Below are 26,893 nucleotides of genomic sequence, written 5' to 3'. Positions count from 1 at the left end.
TTGGTCTTTCATAATACGGGAAATCAACGACAAAATGTATAATGCAACACAATGCAAAAAGGTCAAAGGTTATATTCTTCCGTCCATACTCCGTGATTGTTTTAACTTGTGTTTTTATTTTACGTGCCTTATCTCCAAAAAAAAAGCAACATATGCCTTTTTCCATTGCCATTTTCTTTGGAGTAATGTCACGGAGTGAGAACGAAAATGTCATTAGAAATCTTATTTATTTTAATAATAACTCCTTTAATATTGCTCCATAATGGTAGATTGCTAGCAGACAATGGAAAACCGAATAACTTTAATCGTTTCTGTGTGAATCTAAAAAATTTAGGCCGTTGCTTTTTTAGCCTGTTTCTCGGGCCAAAATAGACTTTCTTTATTAAAAAAATGAATGAATTTTAGTTACAAGATTGCTTTGCGAAACTGTGCAAACTGTTAGCCAGCGTTAAAAAAGACATTTTGAAGCTATTTGTAGACGTTATATTGTAAGCAAAATTGTTTTATATGAATTAAATATTAGTAAAGCTTCCACTGATGTGTTTATGCTTCTTGTTTGTTTGACTAAAAATCATCTATCTGTAGACTAAAAATATAAAAAATATTTTTTAAATTTAACGAGACGGCAGGGTTGATACGCCCACCAAGTTGTAAATAGATCTTTTTAATCCGCCGGAGCTATTCTTAATAAGAATTTCTATGCTAGTAGGTTGTCAATAAAACTACTAGTAAATTATTGTTATTGAAAGTTGGAATTATTGTTGTTGAAAGTTGGAAGTACTGTGGATTTAAGTGAGTATTTGACGTTTTTTATATAGAATGGAGGAAGATAATGTTGAAAGTAAGGATGAAATGCGAAAGCGTAAAGCGAGGGAAAGGATGAGGGCAGAAAGGTCAGACCCTGAGTTTAAGAAGAGAGAAAATGAAAGGAGAAGAATTTTAGCAGCTCAGAAAAAAGCTAAGGCTAAAGGTGAAGCTTCTAGTACTTCTAGTCTTAATTTGTTTGTTAGTTCTATTGAGTCGCCTGATGGCCACGGTAGTACTAAGGATAATGTATTAGACGTAAGTTCAGGTGAAAGCTCTGTAAGAGTCGGGGTAATTACTACCGACGAACCTATGAATTTGGTTAATAATAAATCGGTTAGTTCTATAATGGTAGCGAAAGATGAACAATTACCGTCTACGTCTCATGGCAATGTGTATCCGTTAGAGAGAATGAGAATTTTGAGACAAAATGAAGAGTTTAGAATGAAGGAGGCGCGATCTATGGCAAAGAAGCGAGAGAATGAGTCATATCGTGAAAGGGAAAATCAGGTTGGTGTACTTACCATGCGAATGAAAAGGCTTGATGAATGGTATAGAGCAGGCGAAAGAGTTAAGGATCAATTAAGTAAGGCTAATAAACGCCAAGATATAGAGTACGTTGAAGCAGAACGTGTGAGAAATCAGTTGGGTAAGGCTAGTAAACGCCAAGATGCAGAGTACGTTGAAGCTGAACGTGCTAGTAATCAGATGAGTAAGGCTAGTAAACGCCAAGATTTAGAGTACGTTGAAGCAGAACGTGTGAGAAACCAGTCGGCGAAGGCTGAAAGTCGTGCAAATGTCGAGTTTAGGAACTCTGAACGTTCTAGAAACAGATTGTCTGTGGCAGAAAGGGGGCAAATCCTTTTATAGAGCAGACGTATTTTGATACCATTAAAGAAGGTCCAACGTGTAAATGTGAAGGATGCTCAAATCTTTTTTAAAGCATCTGGTAGCTTAGTTAAGTCTGCGGTGTTTTTGGCTGTCCCTGGTATTCACCGTCGTGAGCTAAGTGACAGAGTATTTTTATGCAGTGCTTGTAATAAAGCTGTAAAGAAAAACGAAATCCCCAAGTTTTCCAGGGAAAATGGTTTTGAGTTTCCTGAAATTCCGGTAGAACTAGTTAATTTGTCTAATTTGGAGGAAAGAATGATTTCACCAAGAATACCTTTTATGCAAATAAGAAGGTTTGGTTGTGATCAACAAAGGGGGATTAAGGGAAACGTGGTCAACGTTCCTATAAATGTAGAGTCTACAGTGTCAGTGTTACCACGGTTACCTCGTGAAACATATACTATTCAAATTGAGTTTATGAGGAGAATGCAATATAATACACCCTATTTGTACGAAACTGCACTGTAAAAAATAACTGTTGAAATTACGGAAATTATACTGGCAGAAAATTACCAGGAAAGTTACCGTTAAATCACAGGTTTTTTTGACTGTTAACATCAACATTAATTTTAACGTGAAACTTACAGTTAAAAACCTGATATATGTGCAAGTTTAGTATAGTAAGATTTACTGGAACGTTACTGTGGTGTCAACAGTAAATTGCACCTGATTTCTACTATTATTTTCAAATAAAATGACGGTAAAAAACAACGACGTTATTTTTCACATAAAGCTTGCAATTAAAAACCTGATATATGTGCAAGTATAGTATAGTTAGTTTAACTGGAACGTTACTGTGGTGTCAACAGTAAATTATAACTGATTTCTACTATTATTTTCAAATAAAATGACGGTAAAAAACAACGACGTTATTTTTCACGTAAAGCTTGCAATTAAAAACCTGGTATATGTGCAAGTATAGTATAGTTAGTTTTACTGGAACGTTACTGTTGTACCAACGTGAAATTCTGCCTTCTTCCTACTACTATTTTCAAATAAAATTACAGTTAACTAAGTAACTATTGGTAACATCCCATTATTTTAAAATTAAATGACGGTAGCCCATCGTGACTACAGCAAATAAAGTGTTTTTACGGTATATTTTCAAGGTTTTCAATTATAATTTTAAATTTTATAATTATAAATAGATGGTAACACGATATCCCCTAAAAAAATAAATTTCATGATAAAATGTTTTAGGAAAATGGAATTGTTGTTGAATCATCTGAGATAAGTAATTTTTTATTTCAATTAATTTATAGGGAATAAATCCATTACCAGTAAAATCAGGTGATTGAATTAAATTCTAGAGAGTATAGGAAAATACGGATTGTCTTTAAAATTCATTAGAAAAAAAATAATATCCGCGCTTCACTGGCTTCAGTCAAGTGGGAAAAGTCTTATCGTTTTGTTTTTTAGGCTTGGGCAAGCCAAGTCTTTATTATATAAAGGAACTGAACCTATATAGCATGTTGAGGAATTAAGAAATCTTCCCAAATTTGAATCAAAATCCTAGTCGCGAAAACATATTTCCCACAATTTCAATCACAATTTTTTGGTCTCTTTTGCAACAAGGACTACGTATGCATAAAAAAATTAAAAGGTTTGAACGGTAATCCGACTCTCCATCCTTTTAATTGAATGATAGACTAAAAGTCCTGAAATGAAACAAATTATTAGTATATAGAAAGCTAGTTATTTAATTAGATATCACAAAATACCTACCATAAGAAACTTTGTTGGAATTCAACATTCATTATCAAGGCATGGGGGATCAGAAAAGTTCAAACCCATATTAAACAATCAACATTAAAAATTTAACTTCAAAACTGATTTATTTTTGCAATGAAATTTTGAAACAAAAAAGCAGTATTTTGCTAAATGTCTTCAAAAATTTGAATGATTTCAAATTAAAGTAAAATAATAAGACAATAAAGTAAAATAATAAGACAAAAAAATAAAAAAATAAGTTTGAAGCTGACCAACTAGCCAGAAACATCAGATGTTTGTATAGCTATTTTGTTGACAAGACCCAGAACTCTTCTATTCATGCCACGCCTCTTTCCCTTACTTCCAGTTGACGGATTTATTTTCAATAGACATCTTTGAACATTTAAAGATAATTTAATTTGAATACTAAATAGCAAATAAATAAACGCACAGCAGTCGCTATACCTTTGAATGTATTCCAGCGTCAGCATCCAATTATCTGGGTATTGTATGTTCAAAACATAAAAAGAAGCAAACCAAATTGTAACCGCTGTCACGAAGTTACTGATATCTTTGATGACCACCTTTCCATCAATTGCGATCACGAATTCAGCTTCAAGAAATCTCGAAGTCCCTATTAATAATTGGAATAAAATAGCATTAAAAGTTCAAGACTATAGAGATAAAACGACCATAAATAGATAATACAAACCAAAAGCTATAATAACTGGAGTTGAAGGAAGTCTTTTAGATTCTTCTATACTAGAAATCGTTTCTGTCATCTTTATCGATAAATGTAATTTAGTTTTCTCTCAAACCTCCAAAAACAATTGTAAAAACTTACAGGTTTTAAATGAAAAAAATACTCTAGCTTCTCGTGGAATTAGTCGGCGAGCATGAAAAATAAGGCTTGAACCTCGGCAGGTTTTGAATCTTCTATAGAAGAAATCTCATCCAACGCTTCTTCCAAAAAACGAGATTTCTTGGCTTGGTTCTTGAAGAAACAGTAGATTCTTGGGGATTCATCTTCCAAACTTGAAACCATTTTTTCTTTCATATCAAAACCCATTAATTCTTCAGCATGAGCCAAGAAGCCTTTCTCATTAAACAACAGGGGAAATTCCGCTTGAATTTCCAACACGGTCATTTTCCCTTCATTTATCAAGAGTCTTTGTAAATTGTATGTTTCAAGAAATAAGTTCATGGTTTCTGTGTCAAAACGGTCTTCCCTAAAAAGTCTCTTTAGTTGGATTGCTTTGCCTTGCATTTCTAAATGCTGCCTTGGAGTCACTGACGGTGAAAATTTAACACAACCATAGCTATCCTGAATCAGAACTCTAGCTGCTTTTGGTTTCTGGTTATTAGCTGCGTCTAGATTATCGACATTTTCTGAGGTTGAGTTATCAGTATTTTCCGGGCCAGTAATGTTTTTGGGCTTCTTGGGTTTACGCACTCTGATGGGCTGGTTTCTTACTACATTATCAACTTTGGCCACCAACTGGTTCAAAAGAGACGAGTAGCCGTTTCCAACTATCTCACTTCCAATCTTGTCTTGTAAGCTATTTGGATACTGAGAAACAATTTTCCCTGCCAGAATATCTATATCCGCTTTTCGTGGCCTTGTGCTTAATTTGAAAGAATCTGCAACCACTCGTCGAACAAGTTCAAGCCTCTGTGGTGGTGTTAGTCTTTTATTTTCTAGCAAGGCATCTTCCACCTCAGCTGGAAGGGTGGAAGTATCAAGGTGATAGGCCATAAAATTGGTCGGTGAAAAGCCAAAATTATTAGCTGATGTCATGTTCATTAGAGGTTCATTATCGCCAGACGAGTTGGTATTGTGTCTCGGAGTACAGCCAGTAGGTTTATCAGGCACAACTGGAGCATCAAGTGTTTCAGTTTGAGCTATAATAAATGATATTATTGTTAAAGATAGAAAATCGATTTAAACTTGAGAGTACAAAAGATAAGCGGTGTTGTCTTTCTACCTTTACAAACAATTAGGAATTTGCGTGTCTCAATTGGCTTCATAATATGTTTGACATCATCTTCCAGAATATACTGCAAGTCTGACTGTTGTTTTACACCCAGTGTTTCAAATCGTTCCAAAATCTTAATTTTGGTCTCTTCTCCAAGACCTGGAAATATGGCATCTAGAACTTCGTCCATCTCAGTATTTCTGAGAAAAAATAATTATAGTTTAGCCAATGTAACAAAAACGAAACATTTCCGTAAAACAATTGTCATTAAAAAAAGCATTTCAGAAATGAAAATTTATTGAGTTTAATGAAGTGGCTGTATATTTTATACAAGGAAGCTTCATTAATATACGTCCTCAGTTCACAAAAATGTTTATGTAAAATAATAAATGAACCTAAGGAAACACAATGGAATGTTTTAAATTCAAAACTTTCATGTTTTTCACATTGTAAAGGTTTAGAGGGTATTAGTCTAGTAATGCCGAGTAAGGTACACACTCAGCTATTTTCATATCTTCTGCTATTTCATATACACCTACCTCATTGAAATAAATGCACTTGAAGAGACTAAACAAAAAAAAACTTGTTCCCTCAAAACCAAAATAAATACTATCTGCCCTATAACTAAGGAATTTTCTTCCTCCCGTAAGAACAGGAAGTGATTTTTTTCATATGTGGTTCCCCGCATACATAGCTTTGTAGCGCATGTAGTAGCAGAACCATGTACAGATAAATCTATTCCAGCACCTGAGATACTCTTTTTAACCTGATCATTAAAAAGTGCTAAATCTAACTCAAATGCATTTGTGTGGGGTACATTTGTTTCATCCGAGAGAAGATTACCAGCAGTATAGTAAGCTTGAAGCATCTGATGGTTAATAGCAAGACTTTTCGGGATGTGAATATAGTTCTGTATTTTACGAGCCACTTTTTTGAAATAAAAGTGAAAACTCTCAAATCTGATCGTCCACAGCCAAATTAGAGGTCCAAACTTCAGGATAAGCTCAGGATAATGAGCCATATAATGGTGTTTTGGCCTTAAAGGGGTTTCAGGAAATAACGAGGTTCTGAAGTACAAATATTCTTCAATTTTTTGGTTGAGAATTGCGATTTGATTTTTAGATATTTTTGGTGCAAAAATCAACTCGCAAATTTCTTTCAGAAGTATAATTAAATTCCAGATGTCAGTATCTTTGTCCACAATTAGTTCATGAATCAGAATGGGGAAAAACCTCACGAAACACCAGTTCTGGCTAGCATTTCCAGATAGGTTTTTGGAACTCTCTTTAAGCAAAGCTGGACGACTCGAGAAATCATTGCCAAAAAGCTTAAGACTTTTAATTTCAATGTTAAGTTGCTTAATCGTAAAGTAACCGTCATTTACGAATTTGTCTATATACAGTCTCATATCATAAGAAGCAACTCCTTCCAGTATATCGTGACCGATACAACTGGGTAGGCCCGGATTGCAAACATGAAAAAACTTGAGACTGTTAAATACTGACTCTCTCTTAATTCCAAATACATTTTCTGTTTCATTACCCTTCGCTTTATCTAGCCTCAGTTTACCCACTATTTCATCATACGCTTCAGGTGTGCGGTTTTCAGAAATAGCTCTCAAGTCAGTATTACTTTCCTTTTTTATACAACAGAAGCGACAAATATACCCAGAGCGGAAACTTTCTACAAAGCCACCTATACCATGAGCTCCCAAATTGTCACCAGTAATACAAAACACATAACCTCTCAGAGTATCTGAAAATCCTGGAATAGATAAATCATGACCATTTTCTAGTTTTTTTAGATCTTCAATTAATGGTCCATCAACATTTTCATAGCCAAAAGTCTGCTTCTAAAAACAAACAAGCAAGTTGCATATGATCTACAGATGACCGACAATAGTTTTTAAGGTTTCCAATTGTGTAATAAACGCCTACTTGCTTATGCAAAGCCTTTTTAGAACCTAATGGATTAACTATTTCGAATGCATCTTGAAATAGAATGAGGTGCACAATTTTTTGGGGATTATTAGTTCGGTTTAACTCATGAGACTTGAATAGAGAGCCATCAGAAAAGTCGCAAAGTATAGACTCATCTTTCCCGTTGTTATTGTATTCGTTTAAATTTTTGATTATCGATGGATGCAAAAGTAATGATTTCAGAGATTCCAAAATAGGAACATACTGCATGTAGTGAGGTTTCCTATTTTCATCGTGTCCAAGGTTTATAGTTATTGGGCTAACATATCTAAGATTGGTTTTGTAATATTGTTTCCTTAAGTAATCAGTTTTTAACTCTGCATCTAAATGTTTCTTTGTAAAAAAACTATTTGTCAGAACGTTTTTTAAATTCTCTTTTTCCACCCCAGAAACATTTAACTCCAAAACTTTAGCTAGAACGACTTTTGACACTGTTTCTCTTTCCAAATCGGAAATATTTATCATTTCTTCAACTATTTCCTGAATTGTGGAAGCTGGAATTAAGTTTTTGGCTTCAAGTTTTAGCAAAAAGAGGGCCATAACTTGAAGACAGTTATCCGATGCTTGTAAAACGTCGGTAGTGTCTGAAAATACGTCCATATCTACAAATTCATGACTTGTGCTGGCTTCGGTAACACGTGGTTTAGCTAAAATGTCAGAATTTAAAAGTTGTTCCTCACGATAACGATGTTTTCTTGAAACGTGTGCAGTAAACGTAGTCTTTTTCGAAAAAGATAATTCACAATCGTGAAAAGGGCATGTAACCTTTTCATTGTTCTTTAAATGGTGGTTTTTAGTATGTCTGGACTATCAAATTGTTTTTGACAGAGATTTACTAAACACTTTAAATCGGTCCTATATCTTGAAACTGCACCAAATTCAGGACTAAATTTTGTGGAATGATCCCTTGAAATATGTACTCTTAAAGAGTTTAATGTTTTAAATCTTCTATCACAGGTTAACAAAACGCACTTAAAACAAGCATTTGGTACATTTTGGTGAACTGAGTAATGACGCAATAGTTCCCTTTGTGAGGAAAAGTCTTCTGAGCATACACTACCCCAGTAACACGAGTGTTCCACGTTCGAGTTGGTTCGAGGTAGATTCGTCGGTTTATGGTCTAGTCGGTAGTTACGACTAAATTCCGACTCTTATCCAACTTCAGTTGCCAACTCCGCTTTGCAGTCGGCCGTGAGAACAATAAAATAGAGTTGGCTGATAGTTGTATTTTAAGTCGGTTAATGTAATGAAGGATTAGGTCGGCTGCTCGACTCGTTACCAACTAACATGCGTTTATATCAAATAAAAGATAACAATAACGGTCTAAAGGTCGACATATCCGACGGCCTACCGATCACACTGAACATTTCAGATTTCGTTGTAATGAAGCTTCTTCCGCGTTTGAGTCGGTTCGAGGTAGATTCTTCGCTTTATGGCCTAGTCAGCACTTACGACTAAAGTCCGACTCTTATCCAACTTCAGATACCTGCTCCGCTTTGAAGTCGGACGAGAGAACAAACAAATAGAGTTGGCTTATAGTTACATTTTATGTCGGTTGGTGTAAGAAAGGATTAGGTCGGCTGCTCAACTCCTTACCAACTAACATTGGTTTTATCAAAATAACAACAAGGGACGAGAGGTCTGCATATCCAACTACCTACCGATCATACTAAAGATTTCAGATTTAGTTATAATGAAGCTTCTTCCGCCTTTGAGTCGGTTCGAGGTAGATTCGTCGGTTTATGGTCTAATCGGCACTTACAACTAAAGTCCTACTCTTATCCAACTTCAGTTACTAGCTCCGCTTTGAAATCGGACGAGAGAACAAACAAATAGAGTTGGCTGATAGTTACATTTTAAGTCGGTTGGTGTATGGAAGGATTAGGTCGGCTGCTCAACGCCTTACCAACTAGCATGGGTTTTTATCAAATTTACAACAAGGGTCGAGAGGTCGACATATCCGACTACCTACCGATCAATACTAAACATTTCAAATTTCGTTATTTTAAGCATAAGAAAATAATATAGAGCTCCCTATAAGTATGAAACTCTCCATTTAAGCCATGTAAACAGCATTTTCTTCCATTGCAATTTGTAAAAAGTTTCTAATGCCACCTATTTAGAGCTTTTGGCGTTAAAAAGTTGAAATATTTAAAAAGGTCAAACATAACTATTATTATACACGGGTGTGAAGTAATTTAGAAAATTAAAGAAATCTACGGAGATAAACCACGTGTAATTAGAGTTAAATAATAATTTATTTAAAACATCCAAATTAAAAAAATGAGACGTTTCGAGCCGCGGCTCGTCGTTCAGTCTGGTGAACCATAGTGAGTTTCACATTAATAAGCTATACACTAAAAAACTAAAAAACAATATATCTAAAAAAGGGGGGGGAGTATAACATTTTATCCCTAGGAGATTATTTACATCTAGAGGGTGCCAGGTTGGCGCGGGAATTTATTTATTTTTATTTTTATATTTTAATAGATTATTAATGTTCCAATTATTTTTTAAGGAGATTCCGGCTTCTAAATTAAAATTGTTATGTTTAAATTTTTTTATAAATATGCTTTCTGTAATTTTACGTTTAAAATAATCCTTTTCTTTAGCCAAAATAGAGATATTATCCCAATTAATCTGGTGTGAAGTATTAAATTTTAGATGAACAAATATGGCATTTGTATCTTTTTTGTTTTTGACATCTCTTTTATGTTCCTTGACTCTATCAAGTAGTTTTCTTTCTGTCTCCCCGATGTAAACCTTATTACAGGTTTTACATTCAATTTTATAAATTATGCCCGAGGTATTTAAAATATCAACTTTATCTCTATCAGATTCCGATTCCCATTTAACTAAGGCACTCCTTAAATCCTTAGCTTTTTTGTTAATAATTTTAATATTAAAAGGTCTTAACTTCCTCTGAAGGGTTTCATTTAATCCCTTGAAATAAGGTAAGAAAAGCCATTTTTCAGATTCCTTATTTTTTTTGGCTGTTGTAGTAATATTGGTAATAGAATTGTTTTGTTTAAGGAATTTATTTAAAATAGGTTTAGGGTATTGGCTATTTAACAATTGGTTCCGAATTTTAACAAGGTCTTTGGATGGCTGATTAGAGATTTTATTGATTCTATAACTAAGGCTTTTAACTAGGCCATTTTTGATATGATGTGCATGATATGAATTATAATTAAGAAATTTATTAGAGTGGGTTGGTTTCTGGTAGAGGGAGTGGTCTGGTCTCCTAGAATTATTGGATCTATCAACTAAGACATCAAGGAAAGGTAATTTATCCTGTTTTTCTATTTCAACAGTAAATTTGATTTTATGATGTCTAGAGTTTATACTAGAGTTATATTAATTTGGCGAAAATGCAGAATAGTATGAAAACTACTTTTAGGAGTAAATCTACTGTACCTCCGAGCGAGAGGAAAGTCGCGGGAGAAATTTAGTTTTTTCGCTCGTGTTTTTGCAAACGCCTGTAGAGAGGGCAGTGATAGGAGCGGCGACGAAAACTAATACTTTTAAAAATTAATTAAAAATAAATAAATTATTAAAACTATCAATATCTATATATTTTTGAAAACGTAATTTTAGGTTCTATCTGATTTAAAAAAATGAAAGCTTTTCATTAGTAGTCAAAAGATTGATTCTATCCCTTTAAATTAACATACTTAGACTTAATTGATTTTGATGAAACTTGAAAAAGGAAAACCTTGAATAGTTACTTGTTAATTTGAAAGTATTCCGAAACGTAACTTCGCTTTATTAGATTTTAAATGATTCGATGTGCTGGAGCTCCAAAAACCCCATGTTATTCCTATGGGAAAATCAGCTAAAAACCGTGAATTTTCACTTAACATAACGGGAGCGTGTAGGATCTTATCTAGAAGGGCCTACCGGCCCTCTAGAATAGCATTTTTAATATTTAATTCAGCAAAGGAGAATTTGGTTTTCGAGCCTACCCAGTTGAATTTCATGACTAACACATGAGCCAAAACTTTATCAAATAGTTTCTGACAACAGTTTTTAATTTTTTCCCACCATAGTCTCTGACCACAGTTTTTTTTATTTTTTTTAAGCAAACATTTTAATCTGTTATAGTAATTAAATTTTGCTATATTTATAAATTTAACGCGAGAAAGTAGAAATATAACACTTATAGTTTTTTCCGAATTGTTTCTTCCTCTAGTAAATTTTCTACTAACTTTAGTTCTTGGAGTGAAGTAAGAGGTAGTTTAGGAAATTCCTCTATTTCAGATATCTCTTGATTTAAGGCACTTGTACTTTCTTTTGAATTATTTTTCATAAAATCCACCTTCGCATTCAAATCAGTCAACATTAGAAGAACTGTTTTCTTGAATTTTTCATTACTTTCATCTGCAAATGGGAAATTTATAATTTTAAATTTGCTCTAATCTCGATAAATACTGTTTTAAATAATATTGGACGAATATTTATTAACTAAAGTGTTATGCCACAGTCCCAAAGTTTCTGAGACCATCCATAAAACTAACCATATCTATTGGGGTATTTTCTAAACCTTTTGAAAATGTCGTTTGTAAATGAGACCAATTTCGTACATAGCAGAAAAAATAGCTTAGCAGTCATAAAAAACTATACCTTTTAAATAATCCGAATTTCGTTCTGATGTTGACGCTGAAAGCAAAGTCATTAGGTTTAATCACAAATCGAAATTACAAATTATAATACCTAAATCATTGTCTGAAGGGCTTGTGTTGACAAACACATCTGAAAGTGCAGTGTTTATTGATCGTCGTGGCATTCCAGAATTAGGGCTGGTTAGAGGCAAGTTTCACTCATGTAGTGATTGCGAAATGGGCAGGTTCCTCTTGGGTTTGTCGTTCTTTGACGACAAATCTTTATTTCTGGAATGCTTTTCATATTTTAATGCCGAAATTTCTTCACATTTGTGATCCCTTCTGTTTTAGAGGCAAAAATGTTTTTAGGCGTTTACGCTTGTGCTTTTTTTTAAATGGCGAACATGCTTTAAAACTACTTAAACCCCTTTGTAGCTTTGTTGGCGATATACTTTTCAAACTTCTACCATTTCTGATTTGTTTCTTAGGCGAAGGTGAAGGTGCGAGTTTTCCTTGTACCGTATGTGCGAAAACGTTCAACATACGTGACATCCTAAATCGTCACATACATATTCACTCTACAGGTGACACAAATTCTAACGGTGAAGGACGAACAAAACGATGCTTAACACATAATAAGTAGCCACCGGTTAAGAGGGTTAAGTCTGTAATGGTATCATTCAAAAAACCTTCAACTTCCAACGAGGTATTCAATGCATCTGAAAACGAAGGCGACGATGTTCTGTTGAGCCAGAATGGTGTAGGCGTTCAATATTTTTTGGTTAGAGAGAAGACCTCCATAATCTAATGGATTCGGAGAATAATGAAAAATAGGAGGATTTAACGGAAACTGTACCCGATTCTGACGAAAACTATAATCTGGAACCACTTTCAACTGAAGAAAACGCAGTTATACATGAGTTAATGGAACAAGTTTAAAATACTGAAGTTAATGCCTCACAAAAACCTATATTTGCCCCGCCAGAAAACTCGCCACTTCTAGATGTAATTGCAGAGATGGAGGCTCGCGTCACGCCATATTTTGTGTGCGTATCAGTATCACACCCAAATTTATGAGACTGATATCGGCGATAACGTTATGAAACTCAGGAACGCAATGGATTGCAATTGAAAACAATCTACGTGGTAAACTAATACAGAAAATTGAATTAAATGGTGACTCACAATCCGCGCCCGATCCTCACGTGAACTGGCTAACTCTGGCGAGGACGTGGAATATCTTGCGTAAAATCGTAGCGGGATCCAACAATCTCTTACAGAAGACACAAATTCCAGTCAAATCGATGCGTGCGTAGAAAAAAGTTTAAGAAATGCCTCAAAAGATGCTGTAGATGGGTACTTGACCGTATTATGTTTATACAAATAAATATAATAACCTACCTGCCTCTAGTGGGTGGGAGTTTTATAGAGCTACCGAAAAAACTTGCCAATAGAAAGGTGCAAACGTAAAAAACAATGAACAACTTTTTTTTCATATGGTCAGTTCTGGCTCATCTACATCCCGTAGAAAGAAATGACCACCCAGACCGTGTTCAATAGTACGCTCCATTCGAGAACGAAATGGATACGTCCAACCAAAAGTGGATGAGAGGAAAAGTATGAAAATGGCCAAAAGTCGCGAGTCATCAGAGTTTCGCCGTAGTTGACCGTTTTATTGGCGTAGCTATACTGGGCCTGTTCACTCCCTTAAAATAGGTCTTGTGTTAATTCGCGGTTACGCGGTTACCGTCGTCTGCTATTGTGTATGCTAGAACTTCCTCGATTTGTGTTTGTAGTTAGGTCAGAGTAGCCAGGGCTGTACATAAGGATATTTTTTTTAGTAGTCAGCCTGACTAGTGAGCCCCCCATCCCAATTTTTTTTAGAAGTCACTGACTTGTGAGACGCATGGTTTACGAATATTTGGGACATTTTTTTACTTGTCAAGTTGGCTAGTGAACCCCCAGATTTCGATTTATTTTAGTAGTCAAGGATATATAGATTTAAGTAAGGTTATCGAAGCATTAGAAGAGCGAGTAAAACTTGATAAGTTTTAAACAAATCTCGGTAATTTAGCTATAGCGCGAGCAGCTTGCGTCGTGATGCGCGTGATCGAGTGGGCTATGGTTAAACCAAGGAGCATAAATGTCTGAACTACTTTCAGTCGCAAGTTTGCAAGTCCATCAGTCACTAGTAAACTAAATAGTTATTGGCGAAAGTTTGATGTCCGCGTTTTTTAACACAGGCTCTATGGCCATTTTGATACTTTCTCTCTCATCCACATTTGGTCCAACATATCATTTCCCTTCGAACTAAGCGCGGCAAAAGTAGAAATATTTGAAATTCCTAATCATCTCTCGGTGAACATTTTCTACTTTGAGGACGGTGTTTTTCCCTGATATATTAGTAAAAACAAAGTGATTGTGGAAAGACAGGTTTACCTCCTTTTGATAACAAGGAGTGAGACGAAGCATTATTACCTGATACGTAGTTTAAGCCGACTGCTGAACAATTTTTCAAAGGATGGTCATACTGCGTTTTACTGTCGTTACTGCCTTCACCGTTTTGTAAGGACTAACGCCAAACAAACCAGGATACACTGGTTTTGGATTGTTTATTAAGTCTCGTTTTCAATCAAGCAAAAAGAATACGCTTTACAGAGCCCCTGAAATAGTGAATCCGTTTTCTTGTTGGGTAAAGTTCCCCATAATTTCAGTGGCGTAAAGACGTTAGTTTGGCCGGCACGGAGCCCGACAATTAGGGCCCCTTCTCGAGTGTCGTGCCTTGAAAACATATGAGAGCATAACGAACGATTAATGTTGCTGCGTTTCCCAATTGTGCCTTGTCGCCGTTCTCTACTAAGATTTCTCGCACATACTTGGTTTACTCCTCTTAACAGCAATGTAGGACAAAATCTCTTTCAGAGATTTTTTTATACCAAAAATAGGATTCCCTACACAAAATTAAAGCATTATACACGACACGATACATCAAATTCCTTAGATTTCGGTACGCGACAAATTGGTCTCGCCGCTGTGTTATCAACGATTTGGTCTCGCCGTTGTGGTATCAACGATTTGGTCTCGCCGTTGTGGTATCAACGATTTGGTCTCGCCGTTGTGGTATCAACGATTTGGTCTCGCCGATTTGGTCTTGGGACAAATTGGTCTAGGGACAATTGAGTCTCAGGACAATTGGGTCTTGGGGTAAATGGGTCTTGGGACACTTTGGTCTCAGGAAAAATTGGTCCCGGTACAAATTGGTCTCTGAACACGAAAGTCTCGTTTTAAAAAAATATCACCCCTTCAGCCTTTTTTGAACCAGCCAAATTTAACCGAACTCAACCTAACCAAACCCAATATAACCAAACCTAACATAACCGACCCTAAACTAACCAAACCTTACCTAAGCCAACCCAATCTTGTTTGGAGGTAAGAAGATTATTAATATGAGTATTAAAAGCCCCCCTCTTAGCACAAACAATTTATTAGCAATAATATAAACATTTTGGAAAAGGTGACAGCTAATTAATAGGAGAATATTTTGGAAAAGGTGGCAGCTAATTAATAAGAGAATATTTTGGAAAAATATTGGCAGTAATTTAATAGGAGAAAAGTTTGGAAAAATATTGGCAGTAAATTAACTGGAGAATATTTTGGAAAAGATGGCAGCTAATTAATAGGAGAATATTTTGGAAAAGGTGGCAGCTGATTAATAGGAGAATATTTTGGAAAAAGGTGGCATCTAATTAATAAGAGAATATTTTGGAAAAAGGTGGCAGCTAATTAATTGGAGAATATTATGGAAATTGTTGCAACGAATTATTGGGACCATTGTTTTGGAAAAGGTGGCAACTAATTTGGGCTCTCGAAGTTGGGGACGCAAGCTAGATGGGGTGTATCTTTTTCCCCCCCTTGCTTTGGCTTCCCGCTCGCGTTTTTAACTTCACACACGCTAGCTTGGGTCCTCATCGATGCGGAGTATCACACCTCCTCGGTGGTGAGAGCTGGTTTACCACTACGTTGTGTGGGCTAAGCGGATACGCGCCCTTCCCAAGCCAAGGTGTTGAGGCATCGTGCCGAGGGCTGCATGGTACTGGGGAAGTAAAACTTCGGTATCGCTAACGATCCCCTCGGGGCACCGGGCGACACCCCGTTGTATCTAGCCTTCCACCCGGGTGGGGGACTACCGGGTGGTGACCTTTTACTTGCCCCCTTACTCGTGGGATTCCCATGGATAAACTAAATCAAAACAACTCTAACACTACCAAACCTACGGTGCAGGGGTCTGCTCAAGGCAGAACCCACACTGATACCACTTCACAAGGGCTTGTATCCAGCGAAACTCGTGACGATTTATCGTTGCGTGTGTCTGGCAAGCCCTCGAAAAGTACCTTGCGTCGTCGTCTCAAACGACGGATTGCTCGGCAAAAGGTCAAATCGGGGTCTGAAACGGCCTCCACCGCCGCTGGGGGTGCGATGGCTCGTGACAACCCAATGAAGAGGCCCAGAGCGGAGGATTCGACTCCCTCACCAAGTACCTCGCAGGCGGCGTCGAAAAAGGCTAAGTCCTATAGTGACGCCGCCAGCTCAGAAAAGATGGCCATTGTCAAAAAAGGCTATCCGACGGCGGTCATCACGGAGGAAGACGTGGGCCCAATTCAGAAGGCGATTCTAAGGGCGCTGGATGGGATACCTTCGGGGAGCCCTCTACCGCGCCTTGCGAACTTTAGCCTGACGACCGGGGCCCTAGTATACTCCTGTGAGGATTCGTTCACTGGGCAATGGTTGAAGGACAACTTAGCCTACTCGGTGGTGGGGGATGCGGTGCTCTCAGTAATGAGAGCTAGCGAACTCCCCAAGCCGTTTAAGGTAATGTTCCGCACCAAGGACCAGATCACCAAGGAGCCGGCGGTGCTGTTTCGGCGCCTAAAGGTCCTTAATGCAGGTTTTGCCACTGAACGCTGGAAATGTATCCGGACGTACGTGGACAGGGCCGTACGGTACTGGGTACTGCTAATTGATGGCTCCTCATTGGAAGCCATTAAGAATGCTGGTTTCGTGGGCTATACTGGAGTGGACAAGGGTTCCTTCAAACTCCTTCAGAACACGGAAACCACTAAAACCACTGTAGCCGAGTCTGCGGCGGGGGGTGGGACTAGCGAGATGGGGGATCTCGCGGAGGAGCTCTCTGGTGTCGCTCTAGGCACAGAGGGGGAGGGGGGGGTGGCTCATTCGGAAGTCTGTTCTTCCATGGATGAGTCCACCCTACTGGAAGAATCGGATGGGACCCTTCGGGGTTCAGCCGATGAGCGTTCTAGTGGTCCTGGTGAGGGGGAGGATCTTGGGACTGGGAGCTCGCCTGTCGGGGGGGGAGGTGCCATTAGCCCTCTCGGGACCGATGAGGTGTAGCTAGGTCCCTTCTGAACCCCTCTCTTAGGGACCATGGGGACGCTACGTGCAATTCAAATCAACTTGCACCATAGTAAGGCGGCCTCTGCGGTACTCTGCAGGAGGTTTGCTATAGAGGGTCTTGATCTGGCCCTCATACAAGAACCGTGGATTTGCCATGGCAAAATCCTCGGTCTTGACGCGGCGGGGTCATTATTCTATGACCAAACTGCTGCTAGACCTAGGGCGTGTATTTTGGTTCGGAGGGATCTTTGTTGTATCTCTCTACCGCTGTACACATCCCAGGACACGGCGGCCGTGAATCTAGTCCTGGCCACTGGGCATGCCAAGTTGACTATCACGGCTGCCTCCGCATACTTTGCCCACGACGCGGACTCTCTCCCGACAATTGAGGTGATCAATTTGGTCAATCAATGTGAAAAGAGAGGGGACAAACTAATCATTGGCTGCGATGCCAATGCTCATCACATCACGTGGGGCAGCTCTGACTGCAACAAGAGGGGTGATGATTTACTAGAATATTTAGTTGGTTGTAAACTCTATATTCTTAATCAAAACAATGAACCTACTTTTGTTACTTCTAATAGAAGGGAGGTCATTGACCTCACGCTAGCCACAGAAAACCTCGTGTCTTCCGTGTCTAACTGGCATGTGTCAAATGAACCGTCTCTGTCGGATCATAGGCACATCTGCTTTACTGTCGCGATTACTTCTGTCCCGGCGGGGACGGAGATACGCAACCCAAAACGGACTAATTGGGCCGGCTATAGGGAAGACCTAATCCTACGCTACGGAGGGGGTCACACTCTTAAACTTACTTCACCTAAGGATCTTGATCGGGCTGCTGGTGATTTACAGTGCTCCATCATGGAGTCGTTCCACCGGAACTGCCCACTTAAGACCGTCAACCGCTCGAGGCTTGTCCCTTGGTGGAACGCGGATCTCAGCCGGCTTCGTAAATACACGCGCAGGCTCTTTAACAAAGCCAAGCGCACGGGTGACTGGGCTGGATACAGGCAGTCCCTTAACGCCTACAACAGGGCCATTAGAGCTGCTAAGAAGGACTCCTGGCGGACCTTCTGTGAGCAAATCTCCAATGTCCCTGCCACGGCTAGGGTCATGAAGATTCTAGCGCACGACAGCACACATCGACTTAATGCTATTAAGCTACGGGAGGGTGTGTACACTAAATCTGGGGCTGAGACTCTCAAGCATATGCTGGAGGTCCATTTTCCTGATTCTACTTTTATTAATCCAACAAACCCTGACTCTCTCTACCCTGTCCTGCACAGGGCTAAGAGGGAAGACTGGCTTGTAGCCAGACAGGTTGTCACGATTCCCAAGCTTCGGTGGGCTGTCAACTGTTTTGAGCCCTACAAGTCTCCGGGACCCGATGGGGTCTTCCCTCTGCTTTTGCAGGAGGGCTTAGACCACATCGCCTCTCCGCTATGCAAGATCTACAGACTTTGCATTGCTCTCGGTCACATACCTCGTGACTGGAAACGCTCTAGGGTCATCTTTATTCCCAAGCCCGGGAAGGCTTCCTATCTCGAGGCGAAAGCATTTAGACCCATATGCCTGACCTCCTTCTTCCTCAAAATTCTGGAGAAGTTGGTGGACAGGTACATCAGAGACGAGGTACTTTCGATAACTCCTCTCTCTTCTTCACAATTTGCCTACCAAAAAGGCAAATCCACTGAGACGGCCCTTCACGGCCTTACGAATTGCCTGGATAGGGCATTCGAGTTTCAGGAAATTTCACTGGCTGTCTTCCTCGATATCGAGGGGGCCTTTGACAAAGTCTCTAGCTCGGTTATTACTGAAGCTGTTGAGAGATTTGGCATCAGCGCCACTCTTGGCCGCTGGATCAAGTCCATGCTTACCGACCGCGAGGTGTCGGCGTCCCTCCTTGGGGACTCTCTAGGGGTGACTACCAGCAGGGGCTGCCCTCAGGGTGGAGTGCTCTCCCCCCTGTTGTGGTGCCTGGTGGTGGACGAGCTCCTGGGGAGGCTCGGGGGTGCTGGGGGCTGTTGCTGCTTCGGGTATGCGGACGATGTAGCGATAGTCTTTACGGGGAAGTTCCCGGATACTGTTACCGCGCTTATGAGATCTGCTCTCTCTAGCGTGGAGCAATGGTGTCAGGCGGTTAACCTCACCGTTAATCCTGATAAAACTGTCCTTGTTCCTTTTACGAGGAAGAATACTAAGGATCTGTTCAATGATATCTCTTTCTTTGGCCAGGTCCTGACAAAGTCCTCCGAGGTGAAATACCTGGGGGTGACTTTTGATTGTAGACTCACATGGAAGCCGCATCTTGATCGGTGTATTAAGAAGGCCAAGATGCTCTTCTGGAGGACCAGGAGCTCTGTCGGCCAGACTTGGGGCCTCAACCCCAAGGCTGTACACTGGCTCTATACTGGGATCATCAGACCCATACTATCTTACGGGGCACTTGTCTGGTGGACAAGGGTCCGGCTTAAGACGGTGCAGGCTGCCCTGCGCAAGCTTCAAAGGCTTGCCTGCATTGGTGTTACGGGGGCCATGAGATCGACCCCAACTGCTTCCCTGGAGGTGCTCCTTGACATGCTTCCTCTTCATCTCTTCATTGAGGAGGAGGCTGTCATGGGAGCCTACAGGCTCAACATTAGTGGCTGTTGGGTTCCAAGACTTTGGGATTACAGCCATACGAAGCTCTTTCGGGAGTACGCCGCACTTGAGCCGTCGCTTACGATGTGCTCTGACAAAACCGTTACCAGTTTTGATTTCACTAAGCCATTCAGTATCCACTTCCCCAGTCGGGCAGAGTGGACTAACCTGCTGCCTCTTGGCACTGGGGGTGAAACCATTTGGTTCACCGATGGCTCCAAGACTGATTCCGGCGCTGGCGCCGGCTATTACTGTCAAACCACAAGGGTCGGCTTTTCTGCTTGCCTGGGCACCTTCGCTAGTGTGTTCCAGGCTGAAATTGCCGCGATCTGTTATTGCGCAGATTACTGTATTAACAAAGGGTATACCGGACGGACTGTGAGAATTTATTCTGACAGTCAGGCTGCCCTGAACGCTCTGAACCAGTGTCAGATTTCTTCTCAACTGGTGCGTAGCTGCCTCGACCTGCTAGCGCGACTGGCATCCTGCAACAGGGTTCTGCTGTACTGGGTGCCAGGGCATAGCGGTTATTATGGCAATGAGCAAGCCGATAGATTTGCGAAAAGGGGTGCGGAGGCCAAGCTCTTGGGGCCGGAGCCGGCCGTCCCCATCCCCTACAGGCACGTCAAACGGTGTCTGCATGACAGGTTGACTGTCATACAAAATCAGCTCTGGCACAGCATGGAGGGCCAGAGACAGACAAAGTTGTTTGTCGATGGTCCCTGCAGGTCTCGTGCTAGGGACCTAATTTCGCTCGGCAGATGGGATATTAGGCTGGCCACCGGTCTTTTGACCGGGCATTGCCGGCTTAATAGGCACCTCCATCTGATGGGTTTTGCCGACGACCCTCTCTGTAGGTCGTGTCAGGAGATGGAAGAAACATCCGCCCACGTACTTTGCGAGTGCGACTACTTCGCCTCGCTTAGATTAGAATATTTTGATTCACACACCCTGGAACCCTCGAGGGTCTCCTCTCTCACGGTGGAGCGAATTCTTCGCTACGCTGCAGCTACAGGCCTATTCAAGGCCTGATTACGAGGATGCACAATATGCCTTTGGCATCGGTGCTAGGGCGCGTACCCTCCTCATCAACAATAATAATAATAATAATAATAATAATTTGGTAACCAGATAATCACGAGACCAAATTGTCCCGAGACCAAATAATCACGATACCAAATAGTACCGAGACCAAAAATAACGAGACCATAAATAACGAGACCAAAAATAACGAGACCTAATAGTACCGAGTCCGTAAAATCACGAGACCAAATAGTCCCAAGACCAAAAAGTCTCGAGACATATAAATCACGGGACCAAAAAATCCTTAGACGAAATGATCCCAAGACCAAATCGGTGAGACCATTTTTTCCCACGACCAAATCAGCGAGACCATATTTTCCTGTTCCGGCTCCTACAGACATACATTTAAATTTACTCGAAAAAGTGACTAATAATTAAATAACTATAAGCAAATAGGGACCTAAAAGTGACAGAAAATGACCAAATCAAGCTATTTAAAAGGGTCAGGTAGGAAGAGATGTTTTTCAGAGATGACATATTTTCTTAATTCTTTTTATAATTATACATATTTCAAAGGTCTGTTGAGCTCAATCTGTGAGCTTAGAAATTTAAATGAAAGGTTTAAGGCAAAATTCAATTCTGTTATTTTGGAGTGCAGCTCAGAATGCAAAGTAATTGTTATCGTTTCATATAAAAACCTTAAAACAAATCGTATAAATTCAATTATGTGATAATTGTGGATGAAAAATTCCTGAGCGAGCGAAGTGAGATGACTGAGCACCGAAAATTTTGATTTTTTTTATCTGACCAAATGAGATCTCACTAATTCTGCGTTTAAAACGTCATACAGCCGGGATTATAAAACATTTAATTCGAAATTCCAAATATATTAGACGATTTTTTATTAGGACCTCTTTGGGCTCTGGCAATATATTCTTACACTAACCATTGACATCACCATTTATTTAGAGTAGCAGTTTTGCCAATTTAATGGTAAATTAAGGGTTTGCCGGAACAAGGTATCTGCAGTGAAGAGTGGGCGGGGGCTTGTCTTCACTATTTACTGCTTGAAATAACGTTTATTTTTTCCCACGCTTCAACGACTCTTGCGCTTTTTAACCGAATTTTTGACTTTTTATTTAATGGAGCTCGTTGAGGGTCTTCCAGCTTTGACAGTAGTGTCAAGTAAAAAATTCGGACTATACGGTATAAATATATGTCACTCAAAATAGGGGAAACCGTTAACTAATCAGGCTATAACCAAAATTTCAAAAGGGACCCCAAAAGTCGCGGGCCCGCCCGCGGTTGCGGGCTCTGCTCCCCTGTAGTTACGCCACTGCATAATTTTGACCACTTCCCTGAACCATTTCGCGTATATTTAGCATCATGAAATATTTGTATTTCTTCAGTTCTATTTGGTTTTTAGGCACACCTTCAAAAAAACCGATTAAGGTAGGGTGTCGCCATTCTGGAAAACATTTGTTACTTCATGCCTCATTTCATATAGCTGAGCATATTCCTTTCGGCTTAACAGAATACCGGTCGATTTATCTGTGTATCCCAATCTGATTTTGCAGCCTGGGGTTAGGTGTCTGATTTGGCGAAAGAAATCTCAAAGACGTTAGTTGTATCCCTATGGGAAGAGACAAGTGTAAGTTAAAATTACTCCGACTTAAATTTTAAATGAACGTCTATGTCTATCAAGTTCTGTTGTCTAGACGCATGTATATGTCAAGATTTTATAATAATTGAGGATTTCTGATCGAGTTGCTGCGTTATTAGTGAGTTTGTACTGTAATTGATCAGGAGTCCTATTCTGAGTCGTTCGTTAAATTTACCGATAAGAATTCATCGAACGGACTAACGAACGCGCCGTAACGAAAAACTTTTACCGCCAGAATTTTTCGTATTCTAAGCCCCCTTTCGGTAGGAATAGTTCCGTTCGCTCTTTAACGCACGGAAGTGGTTTGGCTTTTTCTCTTCCTTAAATTTCAAAAGATATTAGAGGCTAATTGTTTGGTCACGTGGCTTCAATGTGGCCAATAATAGAGCCATTAGAAACTTTCTCTTCACCGTGACCGAAGGAAGATATTTTGGAGAGCCGTAAACAATTAGATAAATTGAGATTTCATTAAGAGAAGAGAAACATTGCATAGAATTAACTGTAAGTATTATATTTTGAACACTATAATATACTACGTTCATTGATTAACAAAGAATATTTCTATAACATTCATTATTATTAGCATGTCGTTAAGCCTTGGCACTTCAAACATTGTTATTGTTGATGTTGAACAGCAACAATAACAAAGTTTGAAGTTCTAAGGCTTAAGATTTATCTACATATATTAAATGACTTAAATGAGTGCCTCTTTTTAAATATTTGCAAGTTCAACCAATGTTTTTTTGGCTTCATGTTTTAATTTCTTCTTGAGTTATTTCGACCTTGTTTAGGATATTACTGTTTTATTTACTATCCACTTTAAATACATGTGTTTGTTTTTTAATCTAGGAAAAATATGCCTCGTGCTGCAAGAGTTACAGAGCGGAACGGGACATTTGGGCGCCGACATTTAGGCGCCGGGACAGTTAGGCGCCGCGACATTTAGGCTCCGCGACAATTTGGCGCCGCGACATTTAGGCTCCGCGACAATTTGGCACCGAGACATTTAGGCGTCGAGACAATTAGGCGCCGCGACATTGCCGTAAAATTTTCTCGAAAGATTTGAGATATTTAATAAAGGAACATGACAAGTACTTTTAGGCTTATATTCTTTTTATTCAACTGACATCAGAGTTCAACCATGTTGTTGTTTATCTTCATTGACTTCCCAAAATAATATGCCTTTTCCAAATTATTGTTTATCTTCTTTATATGCTTTTTCCAAATTATTGTTTATCTTCTTTACATGCCTTTTCCAAATTATTGTTTATCTTCTTTATATGCCTTTTCCAAGATATTGTTGTTTATCATCCTTGACTTCCCAGAATAATATGCCTTTTCCAAAATATTGTTGTTTATCTTCATTGATTTCGCAAAATAATATGCCTTTTCCAAAATGTTGTTGTTTATCTTCATTGACTTCGCAAAATAATATGCCTTTTCCAAATTACTGTTTATCTTCATTGACTTCCCAGAATAATATGCCTTTTCCAAGATATTGTTGTTTACCTTAATTGACTTCCCAAAATAATATGCCTTTTCCAAAATATTGTTGTTTATCTTCATTGACTTCCCAAAATAATATGCCTTTTCCAAATTTTTGTTTATCTTCATTGACTTCCCAAAATAATATGCCTTTTCCAAATTATTGTTTATCTTCTTTGACTTCCCGGAATAATATGCCTTTTCCAAAATATTGTTGTTTATCTTCATTGATTTCGCAAAATAATATGCCTTTTCCAAAATATTGTTGTTTATCTTCATTGACTTCCCAAAATAATATGCCATTTCCAAAATATTGTTGTTTATCATCATTGACTTCCCAAAAAATATGCCTTTTCCAAATTTTTGTTTATCTTCTTTGACATCCCAAAATAATATGCCTTTTCCAAGATATTGTTGTTCATCTTCATTGACTTCCCTAAATAATATGCCTTTTCCAAATTATTGTTTATCTTCTTTGACTTCCCAAAATAATATGCCTTTTCCAAATTATTCTTTATCTTCTTTGACTTCCCAGAATAATATGCCTTTTCCTAAATATTAATTGTTGTTTATCTTCTTTGACTTCCAAAAATAATATGCCTTTTCCAAATATTGTTGTTTATCTTCATTGACTTCCCAAAATAATATCCCTTTCCAAATTATTGTTGTTTATGTTCTTTGATTTCCTAAAATAATAAATAGGTTAGGATATGTTCGTTTTTTATTATTTTAGGATTGTTTTGTAAAAAGAAGTTTTCGTGTCCTTTAATGGAGATTGCGAACATAGTCATGCAGTGACGCACAGGGACAATACACGGGTTGCCAAATTGAGGGGTCATTACGGATTTTTAGAAGAAATAATGGAAAAATTATTGGCACGCAAATGTCTCGACGCCTAAATGTCACGGTGCCTAAATGTCGCGGCGCCTAAATGTCACGGCGCCTAAATGTCACGGCGCCTAATTGTCTTGGCGGCTAAATGGCAGCGCCTAAATAACCAGCGCCTAAGTGGCGGCGCCTAAATGTCACGGACCGTTACAGAGAGGCAACGGGTATTGCTGTTGGAATTTATGGAGAAACACCCGGAACTAGTTTCTGGTAAATTGACTAACACCTTTAAAAGAGTGACTCATGATCGCTTATAAATTTCGGATATTCTGAATGCTGATGGCACAGGACCAACCAAAGATATAAAACAGTGGAAAAAGGTCCAAGTTAAGATTATGAGAAATTTATTTATATATATGTTATGTTATTCCAAATTATTTAATTAGTCATGGTCAGATTGGAAATCTGACACAAAGAGTAAAGCTGTAGCTGCGTTAACTGGTGGAGGTGAGAGATCAAAACTAGTTTTGACAGATCAAGAGCAACGTTTACTTGCTGTTATGGGGGAGATGTGCGTCGAGGGAAACAATGCTATTGGAGAGGCTGGTTTTGGGCTTGAAGTATTTGAACTTAAAAATAATTTTAATGGTAAACCTAAAATTGAAAATTATTCAATCCGTCACAGTCTTGTTTTGAAGGTACAATCAATGAAGATGATTCTATACTTGCCAAAAGGGCTAGATTATCTACTAGTGATAGTGCAGCGGCTAAAGATATACCTGCCACTCCCATACCAATTGTGACTGTTGATTAAAATGGGTTTTTTGATGTCAATGACGAGGTTGAGGAAGATGATGGTGGTCCTTCGATGAATTTGCAAAATAATTCAAAGAACTGTGATGATGGTATGCATTCAGCGTTTTTTATATTGGCAAAGTTAGGCAGCATATGCGTTATTCTGTTGGATTGTGTATTTTGAAAAGAATTAAAAAAAATAGATGCTGTAGTACCAGAAATCCAAGATAATAATAAGAAAACTCCACGTTCTAATGCCAAACAACGAATAAAACGTTAGTTGACTTATTGTCCTTCCCATTTGAATGCCATAAAATATGAATGTTTTTAAATACTATTTTCACGTGTCTCTTTGACAAAAGCAATATAGAAAAAAACTCGGAAAACTTTGAGCAAGCTACCAATACTCTCAAGCAAATTGAATCTGAAAAAACTGAAGTTTTGATTGGAATAAAAGAAGCCTTGGAAGAGAGGAACCAAATTGAAAATATAAAGGCAATTTCAATCCAAGATATAGCAACCGCTTTTTCATCGGTAGCATCATCTCTAGAAAAGCTTATTAATATTGGGGAAGTTTATTTTAAAAAATAACACCACAATGGAAACATTTAAATCTTGTAATTATTTATTTTACTCTTGTTATTATTTATTTTACTCTTTAAGCACATGTTATCCCAAACTTAAATAAATATTGATACATTACGATAAATAACTAAAGACTAAACTGTACATGGAGGAGCACAACTAATTTTGGTTCACAGCATCTTAGCGAAATCGGCGCACAAGATGAGAACGTACCAACTGTCCCCCAGCTAACCACGTTTCATTTCCTCTTGGGTCGTAATTTGGACCATCGAGAACCAATGCCCTTCGATCCCTCCTTTGCTGCCTACGTCTTTGTCGGATTTCCCTTGCCCTTCTTCGCCTAGCATCGCTTAATTCCTTGTCTGTCTCACTTTCACTTTCTGTGTCCGAAAATCTATCATCTTCGGGACGGTGGGCCGCGTCTCTCCTCATATTATGTAAAGTGCCACAAGCATATATAATATTTCCTGAGGCAGCTGGATGGTAGTGCAGAGTCCT

The sequence above is a fragment of the Phalangium opilio genome, unplaced genomic scaffold (assembly GCF_054372755.1).
Source record: "Phalangium opilio isolate 3A_F unplaced genomic scaffold, DU_Popi_V2 ptg000009l_1, whole genome shotgun sequence".
Classification (NCBI taxonomy): domain Eukaryota; kingdom Metazoa; phylum Arthropoda; class Arachnida; order Opiliones; family Phalangiidae; genus Phalangium; species Phalangium opilio.
The sequence above is the reverse complement of the archived record's forward strand: the minus strand, read 5'-3'. Positions refer to the sequence as shown.